Source organism: Peromyscus californicus, unplaced genomic scaffold (assembly GCF_007827085.1).
Source record: "Peromyscus californicus insignis strain IS unplaced genomic scaffold, ASM782708v3 Scaffold_11__1_contigs__length_118956290, whole genome shotgun sequence".
NCBI lineage: Eukaryota > Metazoa > Chordata > Mammalia > Rodentia > Cricetidae > Peromyscus > Peromyscus californicus.
The window spans coordinates 76,874,758-76,899,320 of NW_026294402.1; the positions used below are offsets into that span (position 1 = coordinate 76,874,758).

General features: G+C 37.8%; 1 protein-coding gene and 1 pseudogene across 1 annotated transcript in view; one reads left to right on the forward strand and one right to left on the reverse strand.

Moving 5' to 3' along the window:
- Nucleotides 1–24,563, forward strand: part of Mei4 (meiotic double-stranded break formation protein 4) — a 607,360-nt gene that overhangs the window by 491,226 nt on the left and 91,571 nt on the right. The gene's annotated exons all lie outside the window — the stretch shown is intronic.
- LOC128102308 (14-3-3 protein zeta-like) overlaps nucleotides 16,952–24,563 on the reverse strand; it is a 34,664-nt pseudogene continuing 27,052 nt past the window's right edge.

Sequence of the window (24,563 nt, forward strand, 5' to 3'; positions counted from 1 at the left end):
AAATTATACACTTTTGTGTATGAAAATATGTCACATAGATATACTACTACTAAACTGAAGAAAAATAAAATATTCTGTACTTATATTCTGTCACTTAAAGCAAAATGTTAAAGAATAATGTTTATAGTGTAGTTTTCTTTAAGACATTTTTCCTTACCTGTTTAACAAGTTTCATTAAGGGTTTGCTAGACCTCAGACTCTATGCTAGACAATAATTATTTTATAGTAGCTGAAACCCAGTAATTATTTTCACAGCCTATAACTCAGGAATGGGGAAATATTGATAGCCAATGAACTTTATAGCTATACTCATATATATATATAAATTTCCTTCTCCAAATTATGTAATGCAGAAAAATAGTCTGAGCCTGGAGACATATTTCAGAGGCAGAGTATAGTAGCTGTTTAGCTTTCACAGGGTCTTAGTTGTGATCTGGGGAGAGAGAGAGAGAGGGAGAGGGAGAGAGAGAGAGAGAGAGAGAGAGAGAGAGAGAGAGAGAGAGAGAGAGAGAGAGAATAAGCAAAACTTGAGTCAGCATCAGCATCATATGAGGTCAAGAGAAGGAAGGCTGCCCCAGACAGAGAAGAACAGATGCATATAGGTTCCCACACAGGAACAAATATTCATTTTTGACAAGAAAAAAATACAATTCTGTCCTCTGTTTGTTAAGTGAGACCCTCTAATTGAAATCCATTTGGAGATATAGTAAAGACAGATAATATAATGTTTTATAGACCAGATGAAGATGCTTGGTGTCTTCTTCCTGAAAAGTAGGAATCTGTTGAACATTTTAAAATTTGAAGTACCATAATTACCTAATTACTTATTTTTACAAAGAACATGCTTGTAGAGCATGGTATGGAAGGGGATGAAAAAAGTTGGACAATGCCTTAGAAACTCTAGAACTAGCTGATCTATTAGAACTAGGTGACCTCAATGCTCCTACTCAAAAATAGCTACCTGTGTGAGGTTGACAGCTAATGATGAAGAGAAGGCGGCCAAATCATACTAGTCTTCCTAGTTACAAGATGTAAACTCACAGGCAGGGAGAAAGAAAGTGGGAAAAACCCACAGTTCTCTATATTCCCAGATTGAATATTGAGTACAGCATGAAGTAAATAAAATCAAGTTTAGTTTAGTTATTAGCTTGCTCAGGAGGTTATCTAAGGATACTGTTAGAGCATTGACAGGTAGTAACAAGGGGAAGCAAATGAGTTGATAGTGGATGTTCTAGGTGTTAGGTTAACACCATGACAAATTAATCAAAGCACCACAGATGAACTCTGGAAGTCAGCGTAATTGAGAGGCATACAAATTAAGACCCCAAGGATTGCAACTTAAGGCATTTACATACTAATTCCCACCTGTACTCACTGCTACTCCTTCAAAGGTAATTAATTATCTAACATCTGGGCAGAGCATATTCCATTGTCAAAGAAAGTTGTTAGATAAAGGATGCAAGATCTGGAAGTTGGATATTATATAGGCAGGGAGTAGAGTTCTAAGAAAATATTTCCAGGCATGTGTGGTACATGCTATAGGGTTAAGGGCATGTCGTAGTTAGGGTTTCTATTGCTGTGAAGAAACACCATGACCATGGAAACTCTTACAAAGAATAACATGTAATTGAGGCTAGCTTACAGTTTCAGAAGTTTAGTCCGTTATTATTGCAGGAAGCATGGCAGCATGCAGGTAGCAATGGTGGTAGAGAAGAAGCTGAAAGTTCTACATCTGGATCCATAGGCATCAGGATGACACTGCCACACTGGGTATGGCTTGAGCATCAGGGACCTCAAAGCCCACCTTTTCTAGTGACATACCTCCTCCAACAAAGCCACACCTATTCCAACAAGGCCATACCTCCTAATAATGCCACTCCCTATGGGCCTATGGGTGTCATTTGTTTGTTTGTTTGTTTGTTTGTTTTTTGAGACAGAGTTTCTCTGTGTAGCTTTTGGAGCCTTTCCTGGAACTCGTTCTGTAAACCAGGCTGGCCTCGAACTCACAGAGATTCTCCTGCCTCTGCCTCCCCAGTGCTGGGATTAAAGGTATGCGCCACAACTGCCCAGCTTAGGGGTCATTTTTATTCAAAACATTATATTCACTAGTCCCAATAGGCTTGTAGCCTTATCATAATGCAAAATGTATTTAGTCCAACCTCAAAAGTCCTCAAAGTCTATAACAGTCTCAAACGTTTTTAAAAGTCCAGTGTTCAAAATCTCTTCTGAGACTCATGCAATTCCTTAATGTATAACACGTTATACGTTACTATTCCAAACAAAAGGTAAGGGAACATAGTGAGGAAATACTGACCAAAGCAAGACCAAAAACTAGCTGGGAAAACTCCAAACACTGCATCTCTATGTCTGATGTTAAAATGCTCTTCAGACATCCAACTCCTTTCAGCTTTGTTGACAACAACACACTTGGTTCTCTTGGGCTAGTTCCACTCCCTATTAGCAACTTTCCTCAGCAGGTATCCCACAACTTTGGCATGTCCAACATATTGGGGTCTCCAACAAAATCCAGACTTGAGACCTTCACAGCTTCACACAATGGTCTCTCTAGGCCTCCATGCAGGGACACCCCAAGATAGGCCTGGCCTCAGTGGCTTTCCTTAGTTATAGAAGGAGATTCCATAACCCCCTTCTTCTATCCTTAGGTAGAATTTTCGGACTAGGGCAAAAAGCAGCCTCATTCTTTGCCAAAATATCACAGAATATTCTCTAGGCCACATACTAAAGTTCTTCTCCTCTGAAACCTCTTGAGCCGGGGCCCCAAAGTTCAAATCACCCTCAGAACCACTGTCTTACATGTTCCACCTAGGGTCACCTATTAAGCTCCATTAAATTATTCAACTGCTTTTCTAATCCAAAGTCTGAAGGTCCAAATTCCTCCAAACAAAAGCATAGTCAAGACTATCACTGCAATACCCCAGTCCTGGTACCAACTTCTATCTTACTTAGGGTTTCAATTGCTGTGAAGAGACACCATGATCATGAAAACTCTTATAATGGAAAACCTTTCATTGGGGCTGATTTAAAGTTTCAGAGGTTTAGTCCATTATCATCCTGGAGGGAAGTATGGTAGCATGCAGGCAGCTATGGTACTGGAGAAAGGAGCTGAAAATTCTGCATCTGGGTCCAAAGGTAGCAGGAAGAGACTTTTACACACAGCATTGTTTAAGTATCTGAGACCTCAAAGCCCATCCCCTAGTGACACACCTACTCCAATAAGGCCGCACCTCCTAAAAGTGCCACTCTATGGGCCTATGGGGCCATTTTTATTCAAACCACCACAGGATGTGATTTTAAAGCATGGCCTTAGGAGATTTAAGACTATGAATCACAGAAGAGGAAATTTCAAGTATGTACTTGGATAGATAAGAACGGAGCATGGAAAACTGTGCTTGAGAAATCACCAGATGAAAAGAAGTTAGAAACAAGGACACGATTTAATGAAAATGGCATAGTGGTGAAAATAAGGTGGCTTTTGTATTGGTTCTTACCAATTATAATGTAAGCGCTTCTATCATTTAAAAAAAGAAAAAGAAAAAAAGAAAAGAAACTGGCAAAGGAGACTACAATGAGCACCAAAAAGCAGAAGTAAATCTGGGAAAGAACGAACTCGAGGCCAGAGAAGCAAGAGCGTTGACTAAAACCACTTTGTGAGTGATACTAACTAGCAAGAATGGGCAGTGAGAGACTCCAAGCTTTTCTTCCCCCAACAGAAAGTTCAACTAGCAGCTATCCATAGATAAGAAGACCTTAGTGGAAACTCCAGCATCTGAGGAATAAGCCTGAGACAGTCTTGTACACCACAGAACTGATTAAAAGCTGCATCAGAAGACTGAGAGAATTGCCCTCACTTTGTGCTGCTCCTTTGTCTTCCCGTGTTGATAAAATACACAAGACTTCCCACCAGTCCACTGTTTGTACAGTTGGAAACGAGATTGGAGGTGGAAATTTGATTTTGCTAGCATCCCTTAGGAAGCTCACTCTGAAGTCACCTCAGTGGGAATTCCGGGAAAACTAACCCAGCTGGACTAGCTATGGTCAAATACAAATGAACAAAAAGACACTGTTCTCAAGAGCCGTCTTAGAGACAGCTCCTTCTTACTACCATAGGAGAAACTCAATCAGAAGTGTCAGTGCACACAACATCTGCAAAACTGATCTGGATGTTCCTTAAAGCCTGACAGAAGTTCATTTAATATGGATATGAGTTCTCTAAGATAGCCAACCTCCACACCCAACCCCAGAAACCACCTAATGGCCACATATAGGTAGAATGATAAACCTTTCAAAGTGCCACAGTAAACTACAGTGTCTAGACTTGTTCCCCTGTATACTGAAAAAGTAAATCAACACAATCCCAAAGCCTACCCACAGCCCCATGGAAGGATCGCACCACCACAGGTTTTTAAAAATACAGATTCAATTGGTTATTAAATAACTTTACATTAATTTCTGAGTGGCAGCTGGTGGCTCTGGACATGACAGCAGGCAGCTCAACCTGAACCAGACGATATTGCCTTCAGGACTGGCCCCCAGTGACCCATTTCTGCTAGCTTCACATCGACCTTAAAGAGTCCACACACTTTTAGGTTTGAAATATCGCCTAGAATCCAGGTCCGCAGACGTGAGCCTGTAGAAGACGTCATGCACTCAAGGACCATGAACTTCTGTGTTTCTGTCATTAACTGTTACAATCAGTCTTTCCTCACCTATGAGAACATTTGCATTTTCCCCTCTTGGTTCAACTATCTAACATTTTCTTGATTTGTTTTTCTTTCAAAACACAACTTTTTGTTTCATTGATGTTTGTGTTTGTTCCCAGTCTTGATTTCATTTCTTTCAGCTCTGACCTTTATTACTTAGCTCCACTACTGTCAAGGGTGGTTTTTGTTTTCAGATCCCAGAGGCTCATCATGTACTCTGTAAGGTAAACCTCTTTATTTTTATGTTTGTATTTGCTGTTTTAAACTCCCCACCTGCCATTGCGCCTGCTGTATCCCACAGGACTTGTAATGCTATGTTTTCATTTTCTTGAGAGCTTGTTTTGGATTACCCTTTTAATTTCTTCAATGACTCATTTGTCGTTCAAGAGTGTGTTGCATACTTTCTGTGTCGTGTTTTGCTCATATTGTTTATATGGTTAACTTCTAGGTTTATTATGCAGTACTGAGAAAATAAATTTAGTATAATTTGAACATTTTTAAAGTTGTTAAGACAAACAGATTATTAATAATCAAAGAATAATGACACCTCCACAAGCAAATAAACAAAACTTAATAAGTAATAAAAAAAAACAAAAGCTAATAGTTGTTGCTTTATTTTTTACTTTAAGCCAGAAACTATAAAAAAGACAAAGGTCATTATTCAATGACAGAAGGATTAACTTAGAAACAGGATAAAACAAATATAAATGTATATGAAGTAGATATCACTCAACCTCAAAGCACTCAAATACAGAAAGCCAATGGAAAACCATGAAAGTTAATCTGCGCTATAGATAAAAATGCACAAAAAAGTTATCAAGAGTGTCTTTCAGGTACAGGACATGCAGCCTTTTTTCTTTCTTTTTTTTAGGATATGGCATATGTCACATTCCCAAAACAAGTTTTAACAACTTGAAAAAAATCCATTAAAGTTAGGGCATCTTTTTACACAGATATAAAAAGAAATCTTGAAACCCATATGGAACTACAACAAAATGAGAATAGCCAGTTCAGCTCTTAGCCCAAAGAACAAAGCTGGAGGCATTTGATTACAGACTGTATTTCCTACAGTTACAATTATTAAAGCAGTATAGTAATGGCATAAAAATAAAACCAGTGACTCATGGAACCAAACAGTGAGCTAACGAATGAGCCTATGTATTTACAATCAATTGATTTTCCAATAAAGTTCTGCATTTCGCAGTAAGGAAAGGATCCGCTCTTCAATTGAGGACATTAGAAAAACTGGTAAACTATTCACAGAACAAGGGAATTAACTTATCTTTCATATTATACAGAAATAAATTCAAAATACATTATAGACTTAGATGTAAATCTTGAAACTGTAAAACCTAAAAAGAAAATGTTGGAGAAAACTGTTCAAGCTTGGTCTGATATATAGACACACTCACAGGCATACACACACACACACACACACACACACACACACACACACACACACATCAACACATACACAGGGGCATGGATAGGCATCTTTCCCCAGGACATACAGACATGTGAAAAGGCTCAATATCTAATGAGAAAAGAGACCATACATTTGAAAGAGAGCAAGGATGGGAATATGGGAGGGTTTGGAGGGAAGAAGAAGTGGGAAATGATGCAATTATATTAAAATCTTAAAAACATTTAAAAACAAAATATAAAATGCAAACCACTTGGAGATGACCACTGCATGGCTTTTAGATGGACTCATTAGCCATATGAATGATAACAAGTACTATTGTCTAAAACTATACTTACCAAATGATCTAGTAGTCCAGTTTCTGAGCATTCTAAGAACTATAAGGCATCATATTGAAGATTTAGAATTCCTTTATTTACTGCAGTTTATTTGCAAGTCAAAATGATGGACTCAACATAAATATCCATCAGAGGATGGTCAATGAGTGATTTAAAAAACACACGTTGTACATGATTAAAAAAAATTATTTAGCCAGGCAGCGGTGGCACATGCCTTTAACCCCAGCACTCAGGAGGCAAAGGCAGGAGGATCTCTGTGAGTTTGAGGGCAGCCTGGTCTACAAAGTGAATTCCAGGACAGGCACCAAAACTACATGGAGAAATCCTGTCTCGAAAAACAAACAAACAAACAAAAATATTTAGACTTAAAATTGGGAGAAAATGTATCACATATTTGTTATACATGTGAACCAAGAAGACATTATGCTAAGTAAAATAAGCCATGAACAGAAGGATCCTATATCTCATGACTTACATGTATAGTCTAAAACAAATGATCTAATAACAGAAGGGGGTAGAATATTTTTAACCATGGTAGTACTAGCGGTGGAGAGAAGGGGCAGATACTTGTTAGTTGGTACCACGTTTCAGAAATAAAAAATATATATATATTTAAGTGATATGTGTTAATTACTTTGCATCATTCCAAACTATGCGTGCAATACAATATCATCCTATGACAATAATATGTGTGTGTGATTTATCAAAAATCAAAATTAAAAATGATTGCCTAAACAAGATCTGTACAATGACAATATCAGTCAACATCCAAATCTGGGTGGGGAAAATCTCACAAGGCCTTAACCCTATGTGAAGAATGCTATAGGCAATTAGTGGCTGCCAAGAGAGAGGAAATCAGCTTCTCTGGGGACAATCCCTAATGGTTCACTCTAAACACATACACATGTGATCAACACTTCATCAATGTTAATGAGTTGATCACCTCATTAATACTGATCAATGCTTAATGGAGTCAGTAGGTTGTATTTAAATATACATATATGCATATTTATGTATATGTGTGAGTGTATGCATCAATAATTAAAGACGGAATTATATAACAAGAATTAAAGAAAAAGTCATGAACTTGAGGACATAAGAGGAGTTGGAGAGAGGGAATAGTAGGGTGGAAATAATGTAAATACAATACTGATAAATGAAATACAGACACTGATGAGTCATATGGATGCTGGAAATTGAGCCCAGGACCTCTGGAAGAACAGTTAATGTTCTTAACTGCTGAGCCATTTTTCCAGACCATTGTTTTTCTTTTTCAACAGCCACATTTAAATCTTACTTCCTATAACTTCATTCCTAATATTTATGCATTTTACATTCTTTTTAATATGCTCCTCTCTACTTCCATGTAGTGTTAGTGTTTCATTAATACAATCTACTACTCTTGGACCATTCCTTTAACTTATTAAGTAATGTATATTTTGATAATTTTATTTTTTGGAAATTAAATGTGAGATTTTGCTCAATTATAGAACAATTCACTAAAAAGAACAACTTACAGAAAGTACTTAAGGTGAAAATTTATTGCAAAGAAAATATACAAAGCATAATTAGTCAGAAAATCAACAAAGAGACACACAGGATAGGATACAGGGAAGAAAAGATTATGAAGTCTCTGGCTGCTCCCATTTCTCACTCCAGTAATATTTGAGTATACACAGAGTAGTGTCAAAAGGGAAGCTTGGCCAAGCCTTAGTGAACAGGGCTACTTATTGGTCTTCGTCATGCATGTACGATACATGCTCCCTATTTGATTTTAGTCTCTTATCCCTCTAAATATCAGTCTTACATAATATTATCTAAAGTCTTCTGTCCTATATCACATTGTTGGCAGAAAGTACCTGGGATGGTTTGAAGCCACCAAGTAAACAGATACACTCCTAGAAATCATGATGTTCAACAGACTTAGGGAGCTTGGATCCCTGGAACCATCTAAGTGCCAAAGTGTTATTTTAGCAGGACTAGTTGCAAAAACAGATTCTAAGCTAGGTTTAGAGAACATTATGGAGAGAGTAAATTCTGCTTTGTTTAGATACAGTGGCATCCTGAAAACTTGACAAAATATATAATACCAGAGATTCTTTGGAAAATATTCATACCCTCAGAAAGACAGGATTGATGATGAGATTTAAAATGTGAGGCAGTCACACATTCTCTCGAAATGTTTATTGGGACAGCAAAGATCTTATGAAAAAAATAGATTGTTATACAGCCATTCTGTCTTTCCATTTATTTCCTCTTAATTATTGAATAGAAGCATGAGCCAGAACACATTCTAACACAGAGCTTACCAGTGAGAAAAACAAGTATCCTCTACACTGTGAAACTCAAATCTCAGTAGAGGTGGGGTACAGAGAAGAAACATGTTGTAAAAGAAAAATAAGCAAACCTGATCAATCAGTAAATACACTCTGTGCCATGAGATAATAATTAGTACAGGAAAATTTTCAGATAGTCCTAAATAAGTGTCACATGGGTGTAGTACACTGTGTCTTAAATATATAATATACTTTAACTAGATGAGTACCATAATCTTTGAAAAGGATGAAGATATTAAACATGACCATTGAAATAAGCTCTCTGGTCTATTGGAAAGAATGACACAACCGATTTGTCAAACGGTGATGTTTAAATACTAAAGACAAGATCGATAATGTGAAAGGACAGAAAGACAAAGGGATTGTAAAAGGATTTGATGAAGAGAGTAGTTGTTATGTCTATGGGGACATTAGAACTAAAAGCCTTCTTTTGATCTATGCTGAAAGAGCCCACTATCCTTCTTCCTGTGTCACCATAAAATGGAAAAATCGACATATCTAGTTTGGATGGATTACTTGTTGAACTCTGGGTCTGATATAAAACTAACTTCCAGGTTTCAGAAATCCCTGGTAGCAACCAGTCAGAGTTGGATGTTAGCTCAGGTAGACAGAAAGTTGACTTCTGTACATTTTCCAGGATGATCAATGTTGTTTTCTTAATTTCCAGTTATATAAATGAATATAATATGCTTATGAACATTCAGAAACTCCACATTAACTGCCTGTTCCACAGAAAGCTCATGTGATATGGAGGATCAGATGGGTGTCAAATCATTCCTTTATTGCTTATTTTTATTTCCTTGAAAGTTGCCATGCACGATGAGCACTTTTGTTCCTTTCACATATTTATTTACCATAATTATATTGCTTTGATTGCTATAGCTATACAATATATTTATCTTCTGATAAAGAAAACAACTTTCTTTTGCATTGTATTAGTCATGGTTCTTTAGAGAAACAGAACTTACAGAATGAATATGGTGTGTGTGTGTGTGTGTGTGTGTGTGTGTGTGTGTGTGTGTGTGTGTGTGTTCCAGCTAGTCCAACAATGGCTGCCAACAGAAGCTCCAAGAACCCAGTTGTTGAATCCACCACAAAGCTGGATGTCTCAGCTGGTCTTTGGCATGAGCCAGAATCCTGAAGAAGTAGACAAAATACTGGGATTTCAAAAACAAGATCAGATAAATGGCCTCTGAAGTTTCTTCAAAACTTTTTGAAGTTCCATAATTCTATATTTTTTCATCAGTCTGCTGTTTAACCTTGAAACAACAGTAACAAATTAAATCCCTAGCACTTGATTCCTGTGGCTATATTTCTTGGCAGAATTTTGTTTGTTCTCTTGCAGAGCTCTTATCAGGCCAGACAAGTATCTGTGAAGTCATTTTTAACTAAAATGACTACAAGCCTTTGGAGAGAAGCTACCACAAAGTGTGCAATGCCCATGACATGGCCTCATCATATCATAAAGAGGGGAGAGAATGCTTTGTCAAGGTCTATTCTTTACTCTGTTTCTGAAAACTGTGTAAAATAATACTTCCAAGGCCCACACCAAGAGGCAGAAGTTTTTAAGAAGAAACTATTAATTTCCTTTATAACTGATTCAGCAAACACTGAATGGACATCTACTATGTGCCAAAGACATGTGATGAAACTACATTTTCACATGAAAAATCTTGCCTTCAAGGAACTTGAGTTGGGTGTCAAGTGTATAATAATAATAATAAAATAAAACTTGGAAATTAAGTGAATGGTACTAAAAATAGAGACAAAATATATGACCAAGGAGTAAGATATTTGGAAGTAACTATAGGAAATAGCCTTGGAATGGAAATGTGTAGGGAAAATGAGACCAATGTGCTTTACAGATAGTGAACCAAGATTGTCCTCAGACACAATGTGACTGATTCTGGACTTCAGAGAGACAGTAATCATAGTTACACCAGGTTTTCCAGGGCACACCAGGCATCTTGCTATGTTGAGCATGTGAAGAAATCTCAATTTGAACACCAAGTTCCACACTTGTTCACAGCTCTGTATTATGCTAGGGTACAAAGACTTCTTTAATATTATGGAATTGGTGTTTTCTACTTTATCTCTACAAGGATACTAATAAAGTATCTAATAAATTATCTATAGACAAGCTGAAAGTGACAGCTTGTATCTGGAATCCCAACATTTAGAATGCTGAGGTAGTGTGGTTATCAGTTTGAAGCCAGTCTGGAACACAGAGTGAATTCTAGGCAAGCCTGGGATTAGAGACCCTGACACCTTATCACAAGAAAACAAAACCAAAACACACTCATAGAAAGAAATTAGTAAAGCACAGACAACAGGAGTCTTGGAACTCACTGAAGTTTATCCATTTCCAATAACCAAATCTTGGTTTAAAAAAGACAGTGTATTTGTGAAGGGGAGAGTCAGATAGATTGAAAGAAGAGGCTCCTGTAGAAATTCAGCAGGAGAGATGTTAAGTCCGTAAGCTTCAAGCTGAATATCTTAGGTTTTATCTCCCTGGTCTTAGACAGCCTGGCCTCTGAGCTTTGCTGGCCATAGCCCACACAGTGGCTTCTACATGATGCATGCTGGTGTCTGTGGCTTCCAAGGCTGGAATGGCACAGTGCTGGTCACTTTGATTTTTTTAAGGTCCCTATGTTGGCTCTATTCTCACAGTTTCACAAAGCAGCCTGCCTCCAATAAATCCTTGCCAGAGCTCCGACCCCGAAGCAAACTTTCTGGCCAGTAGTTCTCATTTCACAGCCATAAGACTTTGTTGTTTTGAAATCTCTTCTGCCAGATAAATTATTCCATAATTCTTGTTTAACCATCTATAAAGCCTTAGGACACAATACAGATAATCCTCTGCCACCAAGCAATTTTCCTTTAGTCTAATTTCCAATAACATCATTTCTATCTGAGACCCTAACACCATGGCTTTTACTGTCTATATTTAGATAAGTATTCTGATCACAACTGATGGCCAGTTTCTAAGTTGTTCATGCCTTCTCTTGTCTTCTTGTTTTTTATTGGGCCCTCACCAGAATCTCCACTGAGTCTCTATTCCTAATAGAGGAATTGTTGTTGGCTTTTTTGTAGGCTTTTCATGCCTAGTCCACAAAATTCTTCAAATGTTTTCCAGTTCAAATGTTGCCTCCACTTCTTGGTTCATAGATGTAGATACCAAGAATGGAAACCAGAACCAAATTTCTGTCAGAGTTGGTTTTTCATTACCATAACAAAATATCTGATACAGGCTAACTTTGTAAAGAAAAGATTAAAAAAAATGTTTAGCTCACGTTTTTTTACTATCATCATCATCATTATTATTATTATTATTATTATTATTATTATTTTGAAAGCCATGATGGCAATGAACCAGTGAGCTGCTAAATGACCTAAAGATAAGAACTTCTGAGAGAAAACAAGAAAAACAAAGTAAATATAAAATAGGAAAAAGAGAGGAAGAAAAGCATACAAAAGATGGAGAGGAGAGAAAAGAGCCACTTCTCTCTTTAAAGAGATTGCTTGTTGGATTTCTTTATGGCTTGCCCCTTTATAACTTGTGATTAGATTGCAGAATTTAGGTTTGGAAATTATTTCACAGGCTCATCTTGAATTTTGTTTTCCTGACAGTCCTCTTCTCACATTTATTACATCTTCCTTCCTTCCTTATTTAGAATATTTCTTTAGAAATTAAGCCTAAGATTTTTTTTGTAGTTTGTATACTCTCTTTAAGCTACATTACATCAAGCAAATGAATATTTGATAGAGTGCCCCAATGAGCTCTCCTCTTATCAGAGAGCAGCAAGCGTTTCCAAATGGAAACTACAGACTCAATAACATTTTATTTGTAAGGTTTAGTGCAATTTGAAATAATCTTCTCGCTTTTAATATATTCCAGGCACTCTTTCACTTCCAGTTCTTTATTCTACTTCTAAACATCAAGGACAAGAAACCGTCTCACACTCTGTGTTGATGTAACTGTGTGGGACCAATCCCCAAAGTGACAATGACTGACATGCCTCTGTTATACTTAGTGGCAGTCTTAACTAAAGGTTGCTGGCAGTTATCAAGACAGTGGCACTGTTATGCAATTTTTTTTGTTGTTGTTAATTATATTTCTCAACTCTTCTGTGAATGTTACAGAAAATTAATAGATCAGGATAATCTTGACATTGATTATAACTTGTGTGCTTGGAATTTTCTTGTGAAAGTTCCTGAAAAGTAGAATGCTAGTCTTTTTTAGCTAAATTGCTTATGCTCTGTCGTAACCAATCAATCACATTAATAATTAACTTTTGCTTTTGTGAAACTCTAATACTTCTATGACTTTAGTGAAGATTAGGCCCACTATTGTTCTAGTTATTTTGAATACCATATAAACCAGGAAGTATGTAAGCCAAAATTTTAAGAATCTTAAAATAGGGGCTAGGGAGATGACTCAGTGGTTGAGTACTTGATGCTCTTCTAGAGGATCTGAGTTTGATTTCCAGACCTCACATGGCAGCTTACAATCATCACAGTCATCATAGCTGCAGTTCCAGAGGACTCAACACTGTCTTCTGGCCTTAATGGGCAACAGGTGCATCTGTGGTACATAGAAGTATATCCAGGCACGATACTCACTCATACACATAAAATAAAAACTTAAGAAGAAAGAAAAAAACTTAAAGTAAAAATTGTCTCCAGTTTAAAACATTAAAATATATCCAATTATAAAAACTCCAAGTCATAGTAACATTAAAATACAATTATAATTTCAGAGTATTAATAAATCAAATACAGTCCATATGCCTTTAATGAGTATACATAGGCAGAGAACTAACATGGATTCTCTAATATATCAACACCTACCTCTAAAGGATGGAATTTCTTGAAATCAATATAAATCAACAAATGCTTTGAAAACCATTTGAGAATTGAACAGTTCTATTCACTTCTTTGTTAAAAAAATCAAAATCTCAGTTTACAACAAGCTGCTTCTGTCATTTGTAAAGCATTAATATTATTCCAGTGGCCTCTTATAAGCAAGAAGGAGTAAATCATTTTCTTATTATTTCAGAAAAATCAAATTTCTAATTATAATATAGGATACAGAAAATTAGATGCCTGAAAAGCCTGGTAGTTTCAGGAAATGTGATGCCTGATTTAACCTTTCATACATTTTTTTTATCATTGCAGTTACCATATGGTTAATTTGTGGGCATGCTTAGCCCAGATAAAATAGAGGAATTGTCTTAGTTATTTTCTATTGCTATGACAAAACACCACAGTGAGGGTAACTTAAGAAAGCACTTAATTTCGGAGTTCATGGTTCCAGAGAGTTGGAGTCCATAACCATCTTGGCAGGGAGTATGGCAGGAGGCAGAGAGTCATGGTTCTAGAGCAGTAGCCAAAGGCTTGAAAGGTTTAAAATCAATCATCACCTTTACCAAAACTTCCAGACTTTTTGTGCATCTATTTGTATGTATCCTATGTAAGCAGCAGGCAGATAAAAACCTCAAAGACCAGTAAAAGTAACAACTCTGCCAATAGGCCACACCTAATCCTTCCCAAATAGATCCACGAACTGGAGAGCAAGATTTAAATACATGAGCCTACAGAGGAGGGTGGGGGATTGGATTCTCATTCAAACCACCACAAGAAGTAACTTGTCATTTGAGTTTGAATTTCTCAAGAATTGAAAAATAGAAGTCAGTAATATTTATCTTTGATAGTTTTTCTTATAGCTATTAGGGACTTGAATCAAAACTTACCTGTAATTTCATGTTTTATCTAAATAACAAAAGCATATTTAAAAACTGGTAATTTGGTGAGAAATCTACAGAAATGGATAATTTTCTCGATATATACCACTTACCAAAGTTAAATAAAGATCAGATAAGCAATGTAAATAGACCTATAGCTCCCAGTGGAATAGAAGCATAAAATGCTCAGGGCTGAATGGTTTTAGCACAGACTTCTACCAGATTTTCAAAGAGGAATTAATGCTAATACTCCTCAAATTATTTTACGATGTGGAAACAGGAGGCATACCAACCAATTCTTTTTATGAGGCACAATTACCCTGATACCCAAATGACATAAAGACCCTGGCCCAAAAGAAGGAGAATTACAGACCCATTTCCCTTATGAACATAGATAGGAACTAATTGATAAATAATTCTAGATGATTAGGTAATACTCAACAAGCCAATTGTTTAACACCTTAAAGGCAGAGAATACTTCAAAATCTCTACCCCCAGAAATTATTTCTAGGCCCACTGCTTTCAAAGGGCATCAGAGATGTCATGACTCTGAGGTCGTATTCTCACAAAGTGGAGCAGTGCAGGAATCATGCTTTTAGCATCTGTGAACAGTGAATGCTACTGTGCTGCAAATATGGAAACAAAGCTCCCTGCTAGGAGTACATCAATCAATACTGATAGAGAGCTGGGTCACACAGCGTTAACCGCTACAACAGTCAATGTGAGCAACTGTAAGTAGATATCATAGGCAGTATAACTTATAAACATCAGAGATACGTTTCTTATAGGTATGGAGGCTGAGGATTCCAGGATCACAGTGCTAGTAAATTGGGTATCCAGTGAGAACTGTTTCTTCCAGATGGCTGTCTTCCCTCAGTAATCTCCAATTAAGGAAGGAGTGGGAGATCTCTACTTTCTCATAGGGACACTAAGCACTAACTGGTCCATAATGTCTCTTATTTTTTTTTTACCTAATCACTCCTAAAAGGACCATGTTGTTCGAATCTTAAATTGTCTTTTAATAAAAACCTGGAGTCTGATATCAGGGTGAAAGCTGAAAGATCAGAGAAGCAGATCAAGCCACAGCCACCAACTATTAACTCACCAACTGCACGCATCCTCTGACTGAAATCCTCTGAGTCTTCACCCAAAAGGGTCTCAGCTGAACTGTTTTAGTTCCTGTTTCCTTACACTGTATATGCCTTTTTCCGGCCTTCCCTCACTTGCTTGGATTAAAGGCATGTATGCTTCCCAGTACTGGGATTAAAGATATGTGCCACCACTGCCTGGCTCTGTTTCCAATGTGGCCTTGAACTCACAGAGATCCAGATGGATCTCTGCCTCCCGAGTGATAGGATTAACGGTGTGTGCCACCACTGTCTGGCCTTTATGTCTAATCTAGTGGCTGGCTCTGTCCTCTGATACTCTGGTAAGCTTTATTGGGATATACAATATATCACCACAGGCCCGGCCTAGGGGTGTAACTCCAGAGTTTAAGGTTTTAACATGAATCTGGAGGAAGCATTAACACCAAGGCTACAACTTCCAACATGGCATGGAGACAGATGCAGAGTGTGCAGAGTACAAGCGTGCAAAAGGAGGAAGAGAATGCATTGAAACTCAAACTTCACTTATTAATACTAAAGAGATTTAGCAATATTCTAGAGAAGAGGAATCATGGCCATGGTTTATTCGTACTGTGATATATTACATTTATTGATAGTCTGTGCATGTGAAATACATGTAGCAAGTGCCCCTCTTTCCTTCTTTCTATTTTGTCTTATGCTCTTAAAGTTTCTTGATGCTCCAACACAAACCCTTCTGTTTCTTTTTTTATAGTCTTATTGACTATGTAACTAATTCCCGTCAATGAAATTAAAAAAGAAATGTCATAGGGCAGCTGTTGCAGACTTCCTTAAGAAGTAACACATTTCCAATATGTGTCCACCAGATGCCCGTTTGTATACGTGTTCTGAAACCTAAAATCCCCCATGACACCTCACTGTGACTTGACTAGTTGTCCTGTTTTGTTTTCCAGTGGGACAAACCAAGCTGTAGAAAGATTTCTTTGTTTAGATAGGAAGTGGTTTTAACATGGTGAAGCCACGATGTACCAAAAGCACTATACCAGATGTTTATAACTTGTATTAAAAATTCCACATCCACAGAAGAGCCACCTCAAGATGAAATTGAGTAGCTCTGAATATTAACTGATTCCACTCCCATAATATTACAACACTCAAAACTACATGTAAAATAAAGGCATTCTAATAGAGGTAAGATAAACATGACAGAAATCATGAACCAAAAACACTTTGTGGAGCTTCATGGATGACACTCATCTACTTCATAAATTGTAAAATGAGGCAGGCAAAAGTTGGAATGAATATCAATCCTCTACTCCTTCTGCATGTGCTTGTCTCCTTGAGGAGTCGATGTCGACAGTCACGTTGCCTCTCAGTAGCTGCATTATTCCCACCCTGTCTGTCTATGACTTTTCACTTACTGTATCTAGTTCAGCAATGAGTTCATCAAAAGCTGTTTGTGCAGGCTTTGTCTGGGGAGTTCAGAATCTCATGATAGGACACAGAGAAGTTAAGGGCCAACCCGATCTGATGAGACATGTTTCCTCACTTCCATTTTGCTGGTTTCAAAGGCTTCCTAGTGTGCTTGTGGCTGTACTAAAAGCCCTTTCTTGTTAAAGCCAACAGCAACCTCAGCCAAGAGGGGGTGGCAGTCTACCTACATTTTCAAATGGAAGACTGTCTACTTGTGAAGCTCTGGAAAGTCCAGAAATGTCCCCAAAGAGACATCACTGAAAATATTTCTTACTTCTGTCTCAATTCTCCATCTGTGTTTTTCAGCCATCTGATTTTTTTTTTTTTTTTACAGCACAGTTCATCTTTTGTTCAATACTTCAAATGATGATCTAAGGTGACATATGGGCTCCTAGAACATTTGGATAAGTAACTTTCCTCATTAGATACTTAGCTTCTTGCTTGGTTATAGATTTCATGCAGGCTTTATGTCATCACATCACTCAGCCCACTTGGCATGTATGGCCTTCTGCACCACCTCACTGTTACCTGTGACTGAATATTCTATATGTAGAGTGGAGGGTAGCAGATACAGCAAGACTCAGCAGTCTCAGACAGTGACAGCAGTGAATCTCTCTCACATAATTCTAATAAATGAAATGCTATTATACACACAGATAAATAATTAAAATTGTTAATATAAATAAATATTTATACAATAATTATTTTTTATACTTTTCAATATGAATCTTTGTGTTGACAGTGTTAGATGGTTAAAAAATGCTGCAAATTAAAGTCAGCCAATTTAGCCCATCCATAAACTGCAGGTTAAGTTAGAGAACTAAAAGATGAGGAGTGTTTGAGGAGAGACACACAATGAGGACCTCTGTGCTCTGTACACAAGTAAGCACAAATGTGAATGAAAGGCCACATGCACATAAACACACACACACACACACACACACACACACACACACACACACACACACACACACACTCACATACCCACACACCCCTGCATAGACACAACAAAACAGTTTCAATAGGACACAGAATAGGGATTTACTGTCTTTAACTATTGATCTACTTGTGTTCCTATTTGCTCATGTTCTTAAGTTCTCTTGTTACATCATTGTAGCTAGAGTTTTCCTGCCTGGCCCACGGTCAGGACAAATCTTTGTCACCCACCAGTCCCACAGCCGCTTAGACCCAACCAAGTAAACGCAGAGACTTATATTGCTTACAAACTGTATGGCCGTGGCAGGCTTCTTGCTAACTGTTTTTATAGCTTAAATTAATCCATTTCCATAAATCTATACCTTGCCACACGGCTCATGGCTTACCGGCATCTTCACATGTTGCTTGTCCTGGTAGCGGCTGGCAGTGACTCCTTCTGCCTTCCTGTTTTTTTCTTTTCTCCTCTCTGTTAGTCCTGCCTATATTTCCTGACTAACCACTGGCCAATCAGTGTTTTATTTATTTACCAATGAGAGCAACACATTTGCCATACAGAACATCCCACAGCACATAATTTATTGTCATCTGCACTTAAGAAATAATATATTCCTTTTTTTTAACTTTTTTTGATTCTTTGTGGATTTCATATCACAGATCCTGGTCCCATTCATCTCCTTGTCCATTCATATCCACCTTCTGCCCTTGCAACCCTCTTCCTAAAATAAAATAAAATTTAAAAGAAAATCAAAACCCAAAAGCAAAAACAAACAAACAAACAAATAAATCAAAACAACAACAGAATACCAAAAATCTCAGCATGGAAGTTGTAGTGCGGTCTGGTGTGTCACACAGTATACCCTTTACTCCATACATCTTTACTGGTCAGCGTTCATTGCAATGAGTCACTGATTTGATTCAAGGCCTTTGGTTTCGACCACACTATCAATACTGGGCTCTCACTGGGACTCCTCTTAGATATCCTGTTGTTGCCTTGTTTCAGGGAGATCCTGCAGCTTTGGATCTACAGGTCTGGCCCCTCCACACATTCCAGCAGTTCATAGATGAGGTCAATGTTGGGATGAGCTAACTGGTAGGCCTGGTTGGTAGCTGGGTTGGTCAGCTCAGCAGCTTTCCCTCATCATCACCACCCGAGTGAGCTCTCTAGCACGGCTCCAGCTAGCTCGCCCAGTGAAGCAGGCGGCAGGGGTGGGGCCAGTTCTTCTCCTCTCATTCTTTCCAGGCTGACTCACCCAGACCACCAGGGCCAGTTCTACTGTTTCATCAGGCAAGGTGCAGGGCTGGTTCTCCCGAGTGCTGCAGTTGGTGAGGGGCAGGACTGGCTCTCCTGCTCTCATGCCCCCAAGGCCAGCTCACCCAGCTGTCACAGGTGGCAAGGGGCAGGGTGTGTATGTGAGGGCATCTCTCTCATCCATGCCACCATATGGCAGATCTGATGTCACTGGGTGACTCATGGTTGATTTCTGCCCACCCAGGCCAAGTCAAAATAATGCATTTTTTTAATTTTTATATTTTTGGTTTTTCGAGACAGGGCTTCTCTGTGCAGTTTTGGTGGCTGTCCTGGATCTCACTCTGTAGACCAGGCTGGTCTCGAACTCACAGAGATCCGCCTGCCTCTGCCTCCTGAGTGCTGGGATTAAAGGCGTGTGCTACCACTGCCCGGCTGAAATAATGCATTTTTAATCATCTTTCCATAGCCATTCTCTCACATTCACATAATGGTAAGTGTGAAATGGATAAAAACCATAAAGACATTAAAGGAAGAAGGTAATAGTGAGAAAATGAAAACTATAAAAGAATGAAGGGAAAGGAAGAAGTTAAATCGGAAAATTGAAACATTTAAAATGTTTCATCAAAACATATTAAAGAAGAATACACAAGCAGGAAGGCAAGAAGCATGCAGAGTGAATGGCAGACAGCCAGAATTTGTGAGAACGGGCAATTCATTTAACAATGGGACTCACAGATGGGATTTGTTCCAGCAGAATATGGTATTGGGATGGGCTGCAAAGGTCATTTCTACTCTTAAGAAAGTGTGTTTGAGAAAAATTACATAGATATAAAATAGAATAAGTGTAATTTCTAAAGTATGATTGTCTCAATTTACTAAGTATAATTTCAGAAAACAAAGTTATTTAAGGTAGATGTATGATAAAGTAGAAACACCCTTTTACTTGTTAAAATCACAATTCTTGATTGTGAGCATGGTAAGGCCCACAAGCAATCCAGGGGCTCCACATCTCACAATTTTTTCAGTGGAAGCTGAGGACCCAAGGCAGTCTAAATTCGAGAGGCAGTAAAGACCATAGACTCACAGATTGGAAGGTTCAGGAACTAGGTAGAACTTGGTATTGTTATTTTACTAAATATATTTCTGATATTTATGTTTATAACTGTAGACTTGGGCTGCTCTCAAATTTGGTCAGAGAAACTTATATTTGCTGTGGGCACCACTAAGTGGAGAGATGCATCATTGATCAAACTGGTTAGAGTATGAGGCTTACAGAGGGGATACTGACATTGATAGCTGATGGGAGAAGGACAATCATCCTTTTTTGATGACATTGGTCACTGGTAGGCTCCATGATCAATGAATGACCCCATAACTATATGCTGTGGGCCAAGAAATGTGAAGTAAGAATTCAGCTATGACAAAGCTATACCTGGAAGAAGCCAAGGGCATTTCCAGAGGATAAAGCCAAGACTCAAGGTAGTCATGGTGTTATTGGCTTTTGAAAATTAGCCATCTCCTGCAATGAAGAGCTACCATAGCTCTTCCATTCAATTCTTTTTCTAAGAACAGTGTGTTCGATCATTCATTGGGCACAATTTCCCCACGACTATTGGGATGTTTGGACAACCTTCTCCCAACTGTGCTAACAGCAGTCATATAGCCAGACCCCTAATTTCAGGCCTTTCTATAATTATTGTCATTAGCAACATCCAGCAAGGACCTTCTTTGAATGAAAATATCTTATCTGAGATACTCCCCAGACTTTCTAGAACAGACTCAAGCATGCAGACTGTTTGAGAAGGCCTGGAAGATGTGCTAATTAAGCTTAACCTTCTTTCTTCCAAATGCTATCTCTGCTCTAGGTCACTTAACTCAGAACTAAAGGGTTTTTACTTACCAGGTAAGTCAAGCTGTGACTCAGGTTGCCTAGCTACTAAGTGCACTCCCTTGCCCTGCCAGAAAATGTTGGCAGCCAAGATAGCTTGGACAGATAAGGGGCCAAAGGAAAATAAAGCAGTTTTATTTTCACTCATCACTTATAGACTCCTAACACTACCTAACAACTTCTAAGAATATAGTTTGAGCACATAATTTCCTTACTAACTGAATTTAGCATTTGGTTGATTTCTTTCCCCATTAGTGACTTCTCTTTTGGCTTGCTTTGATAGCTGACAATTACTGTGCTTTGTGTGGATCTTGTCACCCCTCCTTTTGACCCTGAGGGAATTCAAGCCTGGTGACCTTGCCTTAGCATTGCTATTGCATGGGTATATAACTGAAAACCTCAGAGACTTGAGCAGGACTGGATTGAGAACTAGAAGAACGAGATTGAAGATGGGAAAGAACAAGATGAGGAAGAACTAGATGGGAAAGAACTAGGGAAGAACTAGATGGGAGAATTGAGATAGAACTTAGAGATAACAGCAGAAAATTGTAGAGAGAAATCAGGCAAGAAAGGAGCTAAGTAGGAGAGCAGAAAAGAAGCTGTGTAGAGAGAGAACTGACTCAGAAGAATAAAGTGAATGGACTAAAGAGTTTCATGTATATAGATTTATTCCAGTATTCCTCAGATTAATTAATCCACTGCTGGTGGTGTCTCTTCTGGGACTCTGGAAAAAGACTATAGGGGGTTGGACCCCAATACTCTTCATTACCTACATACATATGAGCAGTGCTAATTAGAGTTAGTAAGTTATCCAAAAGTAAATAAAGAAAGCAGACATGTCGTTAGGAGAGGGATATGTTAGAATGAATTAAGGGGAGTTAGATTAGGGACATGAGGGTAGATAGGATATTTCATTCCACATATATGCGTATCTATATGGAAGATAGAGTTATATATATATATATACATATATAATTATATATACATATGTATATATAAGGAATTCTTTATATATAGAATTCTTAAAAATAAAAACTATAATAAATATATATGCACGTATATATACCAAACTAGTTGTATGTGAAATAAATATGCCAACATTTGTAAAAATTCAAGATTTTTCAAGTGTATAGTAGTCTAGTATGTCACATTTCTATATCCCAAATACCCCCATTATATTTTAATTCTGTCACATATAAGCAACAATGTCAGGCTATCTAACTTGAGTCCAACTTTAGGATCATTGTATAGTGATAATCATAATTCACTACATTTTTCTTTTTCTGCTAGTACACAGTCAGCTAATACAATGTTTTCTGCTTTGGTTCTTCCTTCTGGTCCTGGCCTCTTCCTAGACATGCCTCCTGTTAAGATGACTACAAGTTAGTGATCCTTTATTCTAGCTTATTTTCTATTATCTATCTATCTATCTATCTATCTATCTATCTATCTATCTATCTACATATTATTTATATACTTATGTATCTATCATCCATTATATATATATATATTCATATATATAATTATCTATCATATATCATCTATCCATTCACATCCATCCTGTGGTTCTTTACTTTTTTTGAGCTTTACTTCTATTAAACCTCTATTTTATTCCATATTTCAACATCTCTCAAAATTCTAAAGCACGTGAATACTTTGCTAGGTTTCCAGGGCTTAGAAAACAATGTTGACTTTTCCAGAGCACTGCACTAATCCACTTTTCCAGGTATTGCTGTCCTTGCTGATGTGTCTCCATCACCTGGCAGTTTGCCCCCACCTTGGAGAACTCTATTGCTCTACCCTAAAGCCTTCTAAGTTTCAAACTGATGCTTTTGCTCTGAGGAGTTCCCTAAGCTCTGAAGCAATTAATTCTTTCTTGGTAGCAGTGAAAACAATGCCTCTTCAACCCTTTTAAATTGTATTTTGTGCCCTACATGTCTTTCACAGGAACTAGTAGCTCTTTCAGTTCTTCCTTATAAAACACTTCTACCCAGGACTCAGATTTAAGTTCTTTGGCATAGCACCAAAAAAGGGTAATGGTCAATATGGGAGCCAACCTAAGTGACAGGCACAATTCCTCATTTAAAATTTCTGTTGTATCTGCATTAAGAAGACTGTTTCTGGCCAGACCTGTATCCCTGCCTCTTCTTTCCTGCACATCCTTCCTCCACAGCCATCTATAAGTGCTCTGGAACTTCCCCAATGTCTGAATCTGCCACAGGGATACTTTACCTTTATGCTTCATTTATACACTGCCATGTCTGCCAAGGTCAGAAGACAGAGCATACCAGCACACTGGTGCCTTTCTGTGGAGTCTATCTCATCACCAATAGATATCCTCCAGTGGCTATGTTATTCTCATAGTTCATTAGATACTGTTTGAAACAGATTTGAATGAGACATCTCCTTTACAACTTAGTGAAAGTCTGTGTATTGTAACCAGTGGGTGGTGGTTTGCTCTAGACTACCCCACCTATACCACACCTTGGGTGCAAAACCTTTGCATGGCACCCACCAGTAGAAACCTTTGCATTAAATCTTTACTTGAAGAAAAAACTCACCCTCATATGCTTAAAATGTTAAAAATCTAACAAAAAACTATTAAGACAGTGTAAGACAATGGGTAACTTAATTTTCTAAGTAGTACATTGTCACTTATGTATCTTGAAGAGCTACTTATGAAGGGCAGTGGCTCTTCAGCATGGCTTTCCTGAGCAATAAGTGATCACAGGTCACTGTGGGGCTGCCGCAGGGCTTGTGTTGATAAAGTAGAACAAGAGAGAGGAACTAGCAAAGGATTTTGAAATGAGTGTGCCAGGCACCTCCTGGGAAACATACAAGGAAAACAAAGAGTTCATAACTTGGGCTGTGGGAGAATTAATGACAGTCTTTTTGCTCCTGTTCTTATGGAATCTCTCTTCAGGAAAATATCTGCCTTTTAATGAACATTGAATTGGATCTCATTTAGAAGCTGTTTTGAAGTGCAAAGCTCACTTTCAAGGTGGGAATGGGAAAGGAAGAGAAGGAAGCTGTTCACAAGGCCGGGCACATCTGGGTTATGTAAGTTTCACACAGTGGAGTTTCTGTCCTTATTACTGAAGACTGGTTTTTCCATTCCACCCATATGAAAAGCTTTAACTATAATAACTTTGCAGAGTTTGCCTGGCTAGGTTTTCAATAATATGACTTAATTAGTGGCATCGTCCTAAAAATAACTCTTACACCTAGTTTATTATTATAATTCTGAGTTTATTATTATATTTCTTGCTTTTCTTTTAGGCATCTCAAGAGTCAGGTTGGTAAAATATTTTAATCCATAGATCTAGAGTATTTTTGCATATTCTAGCTCTAATATACTTGGAATGTAGAA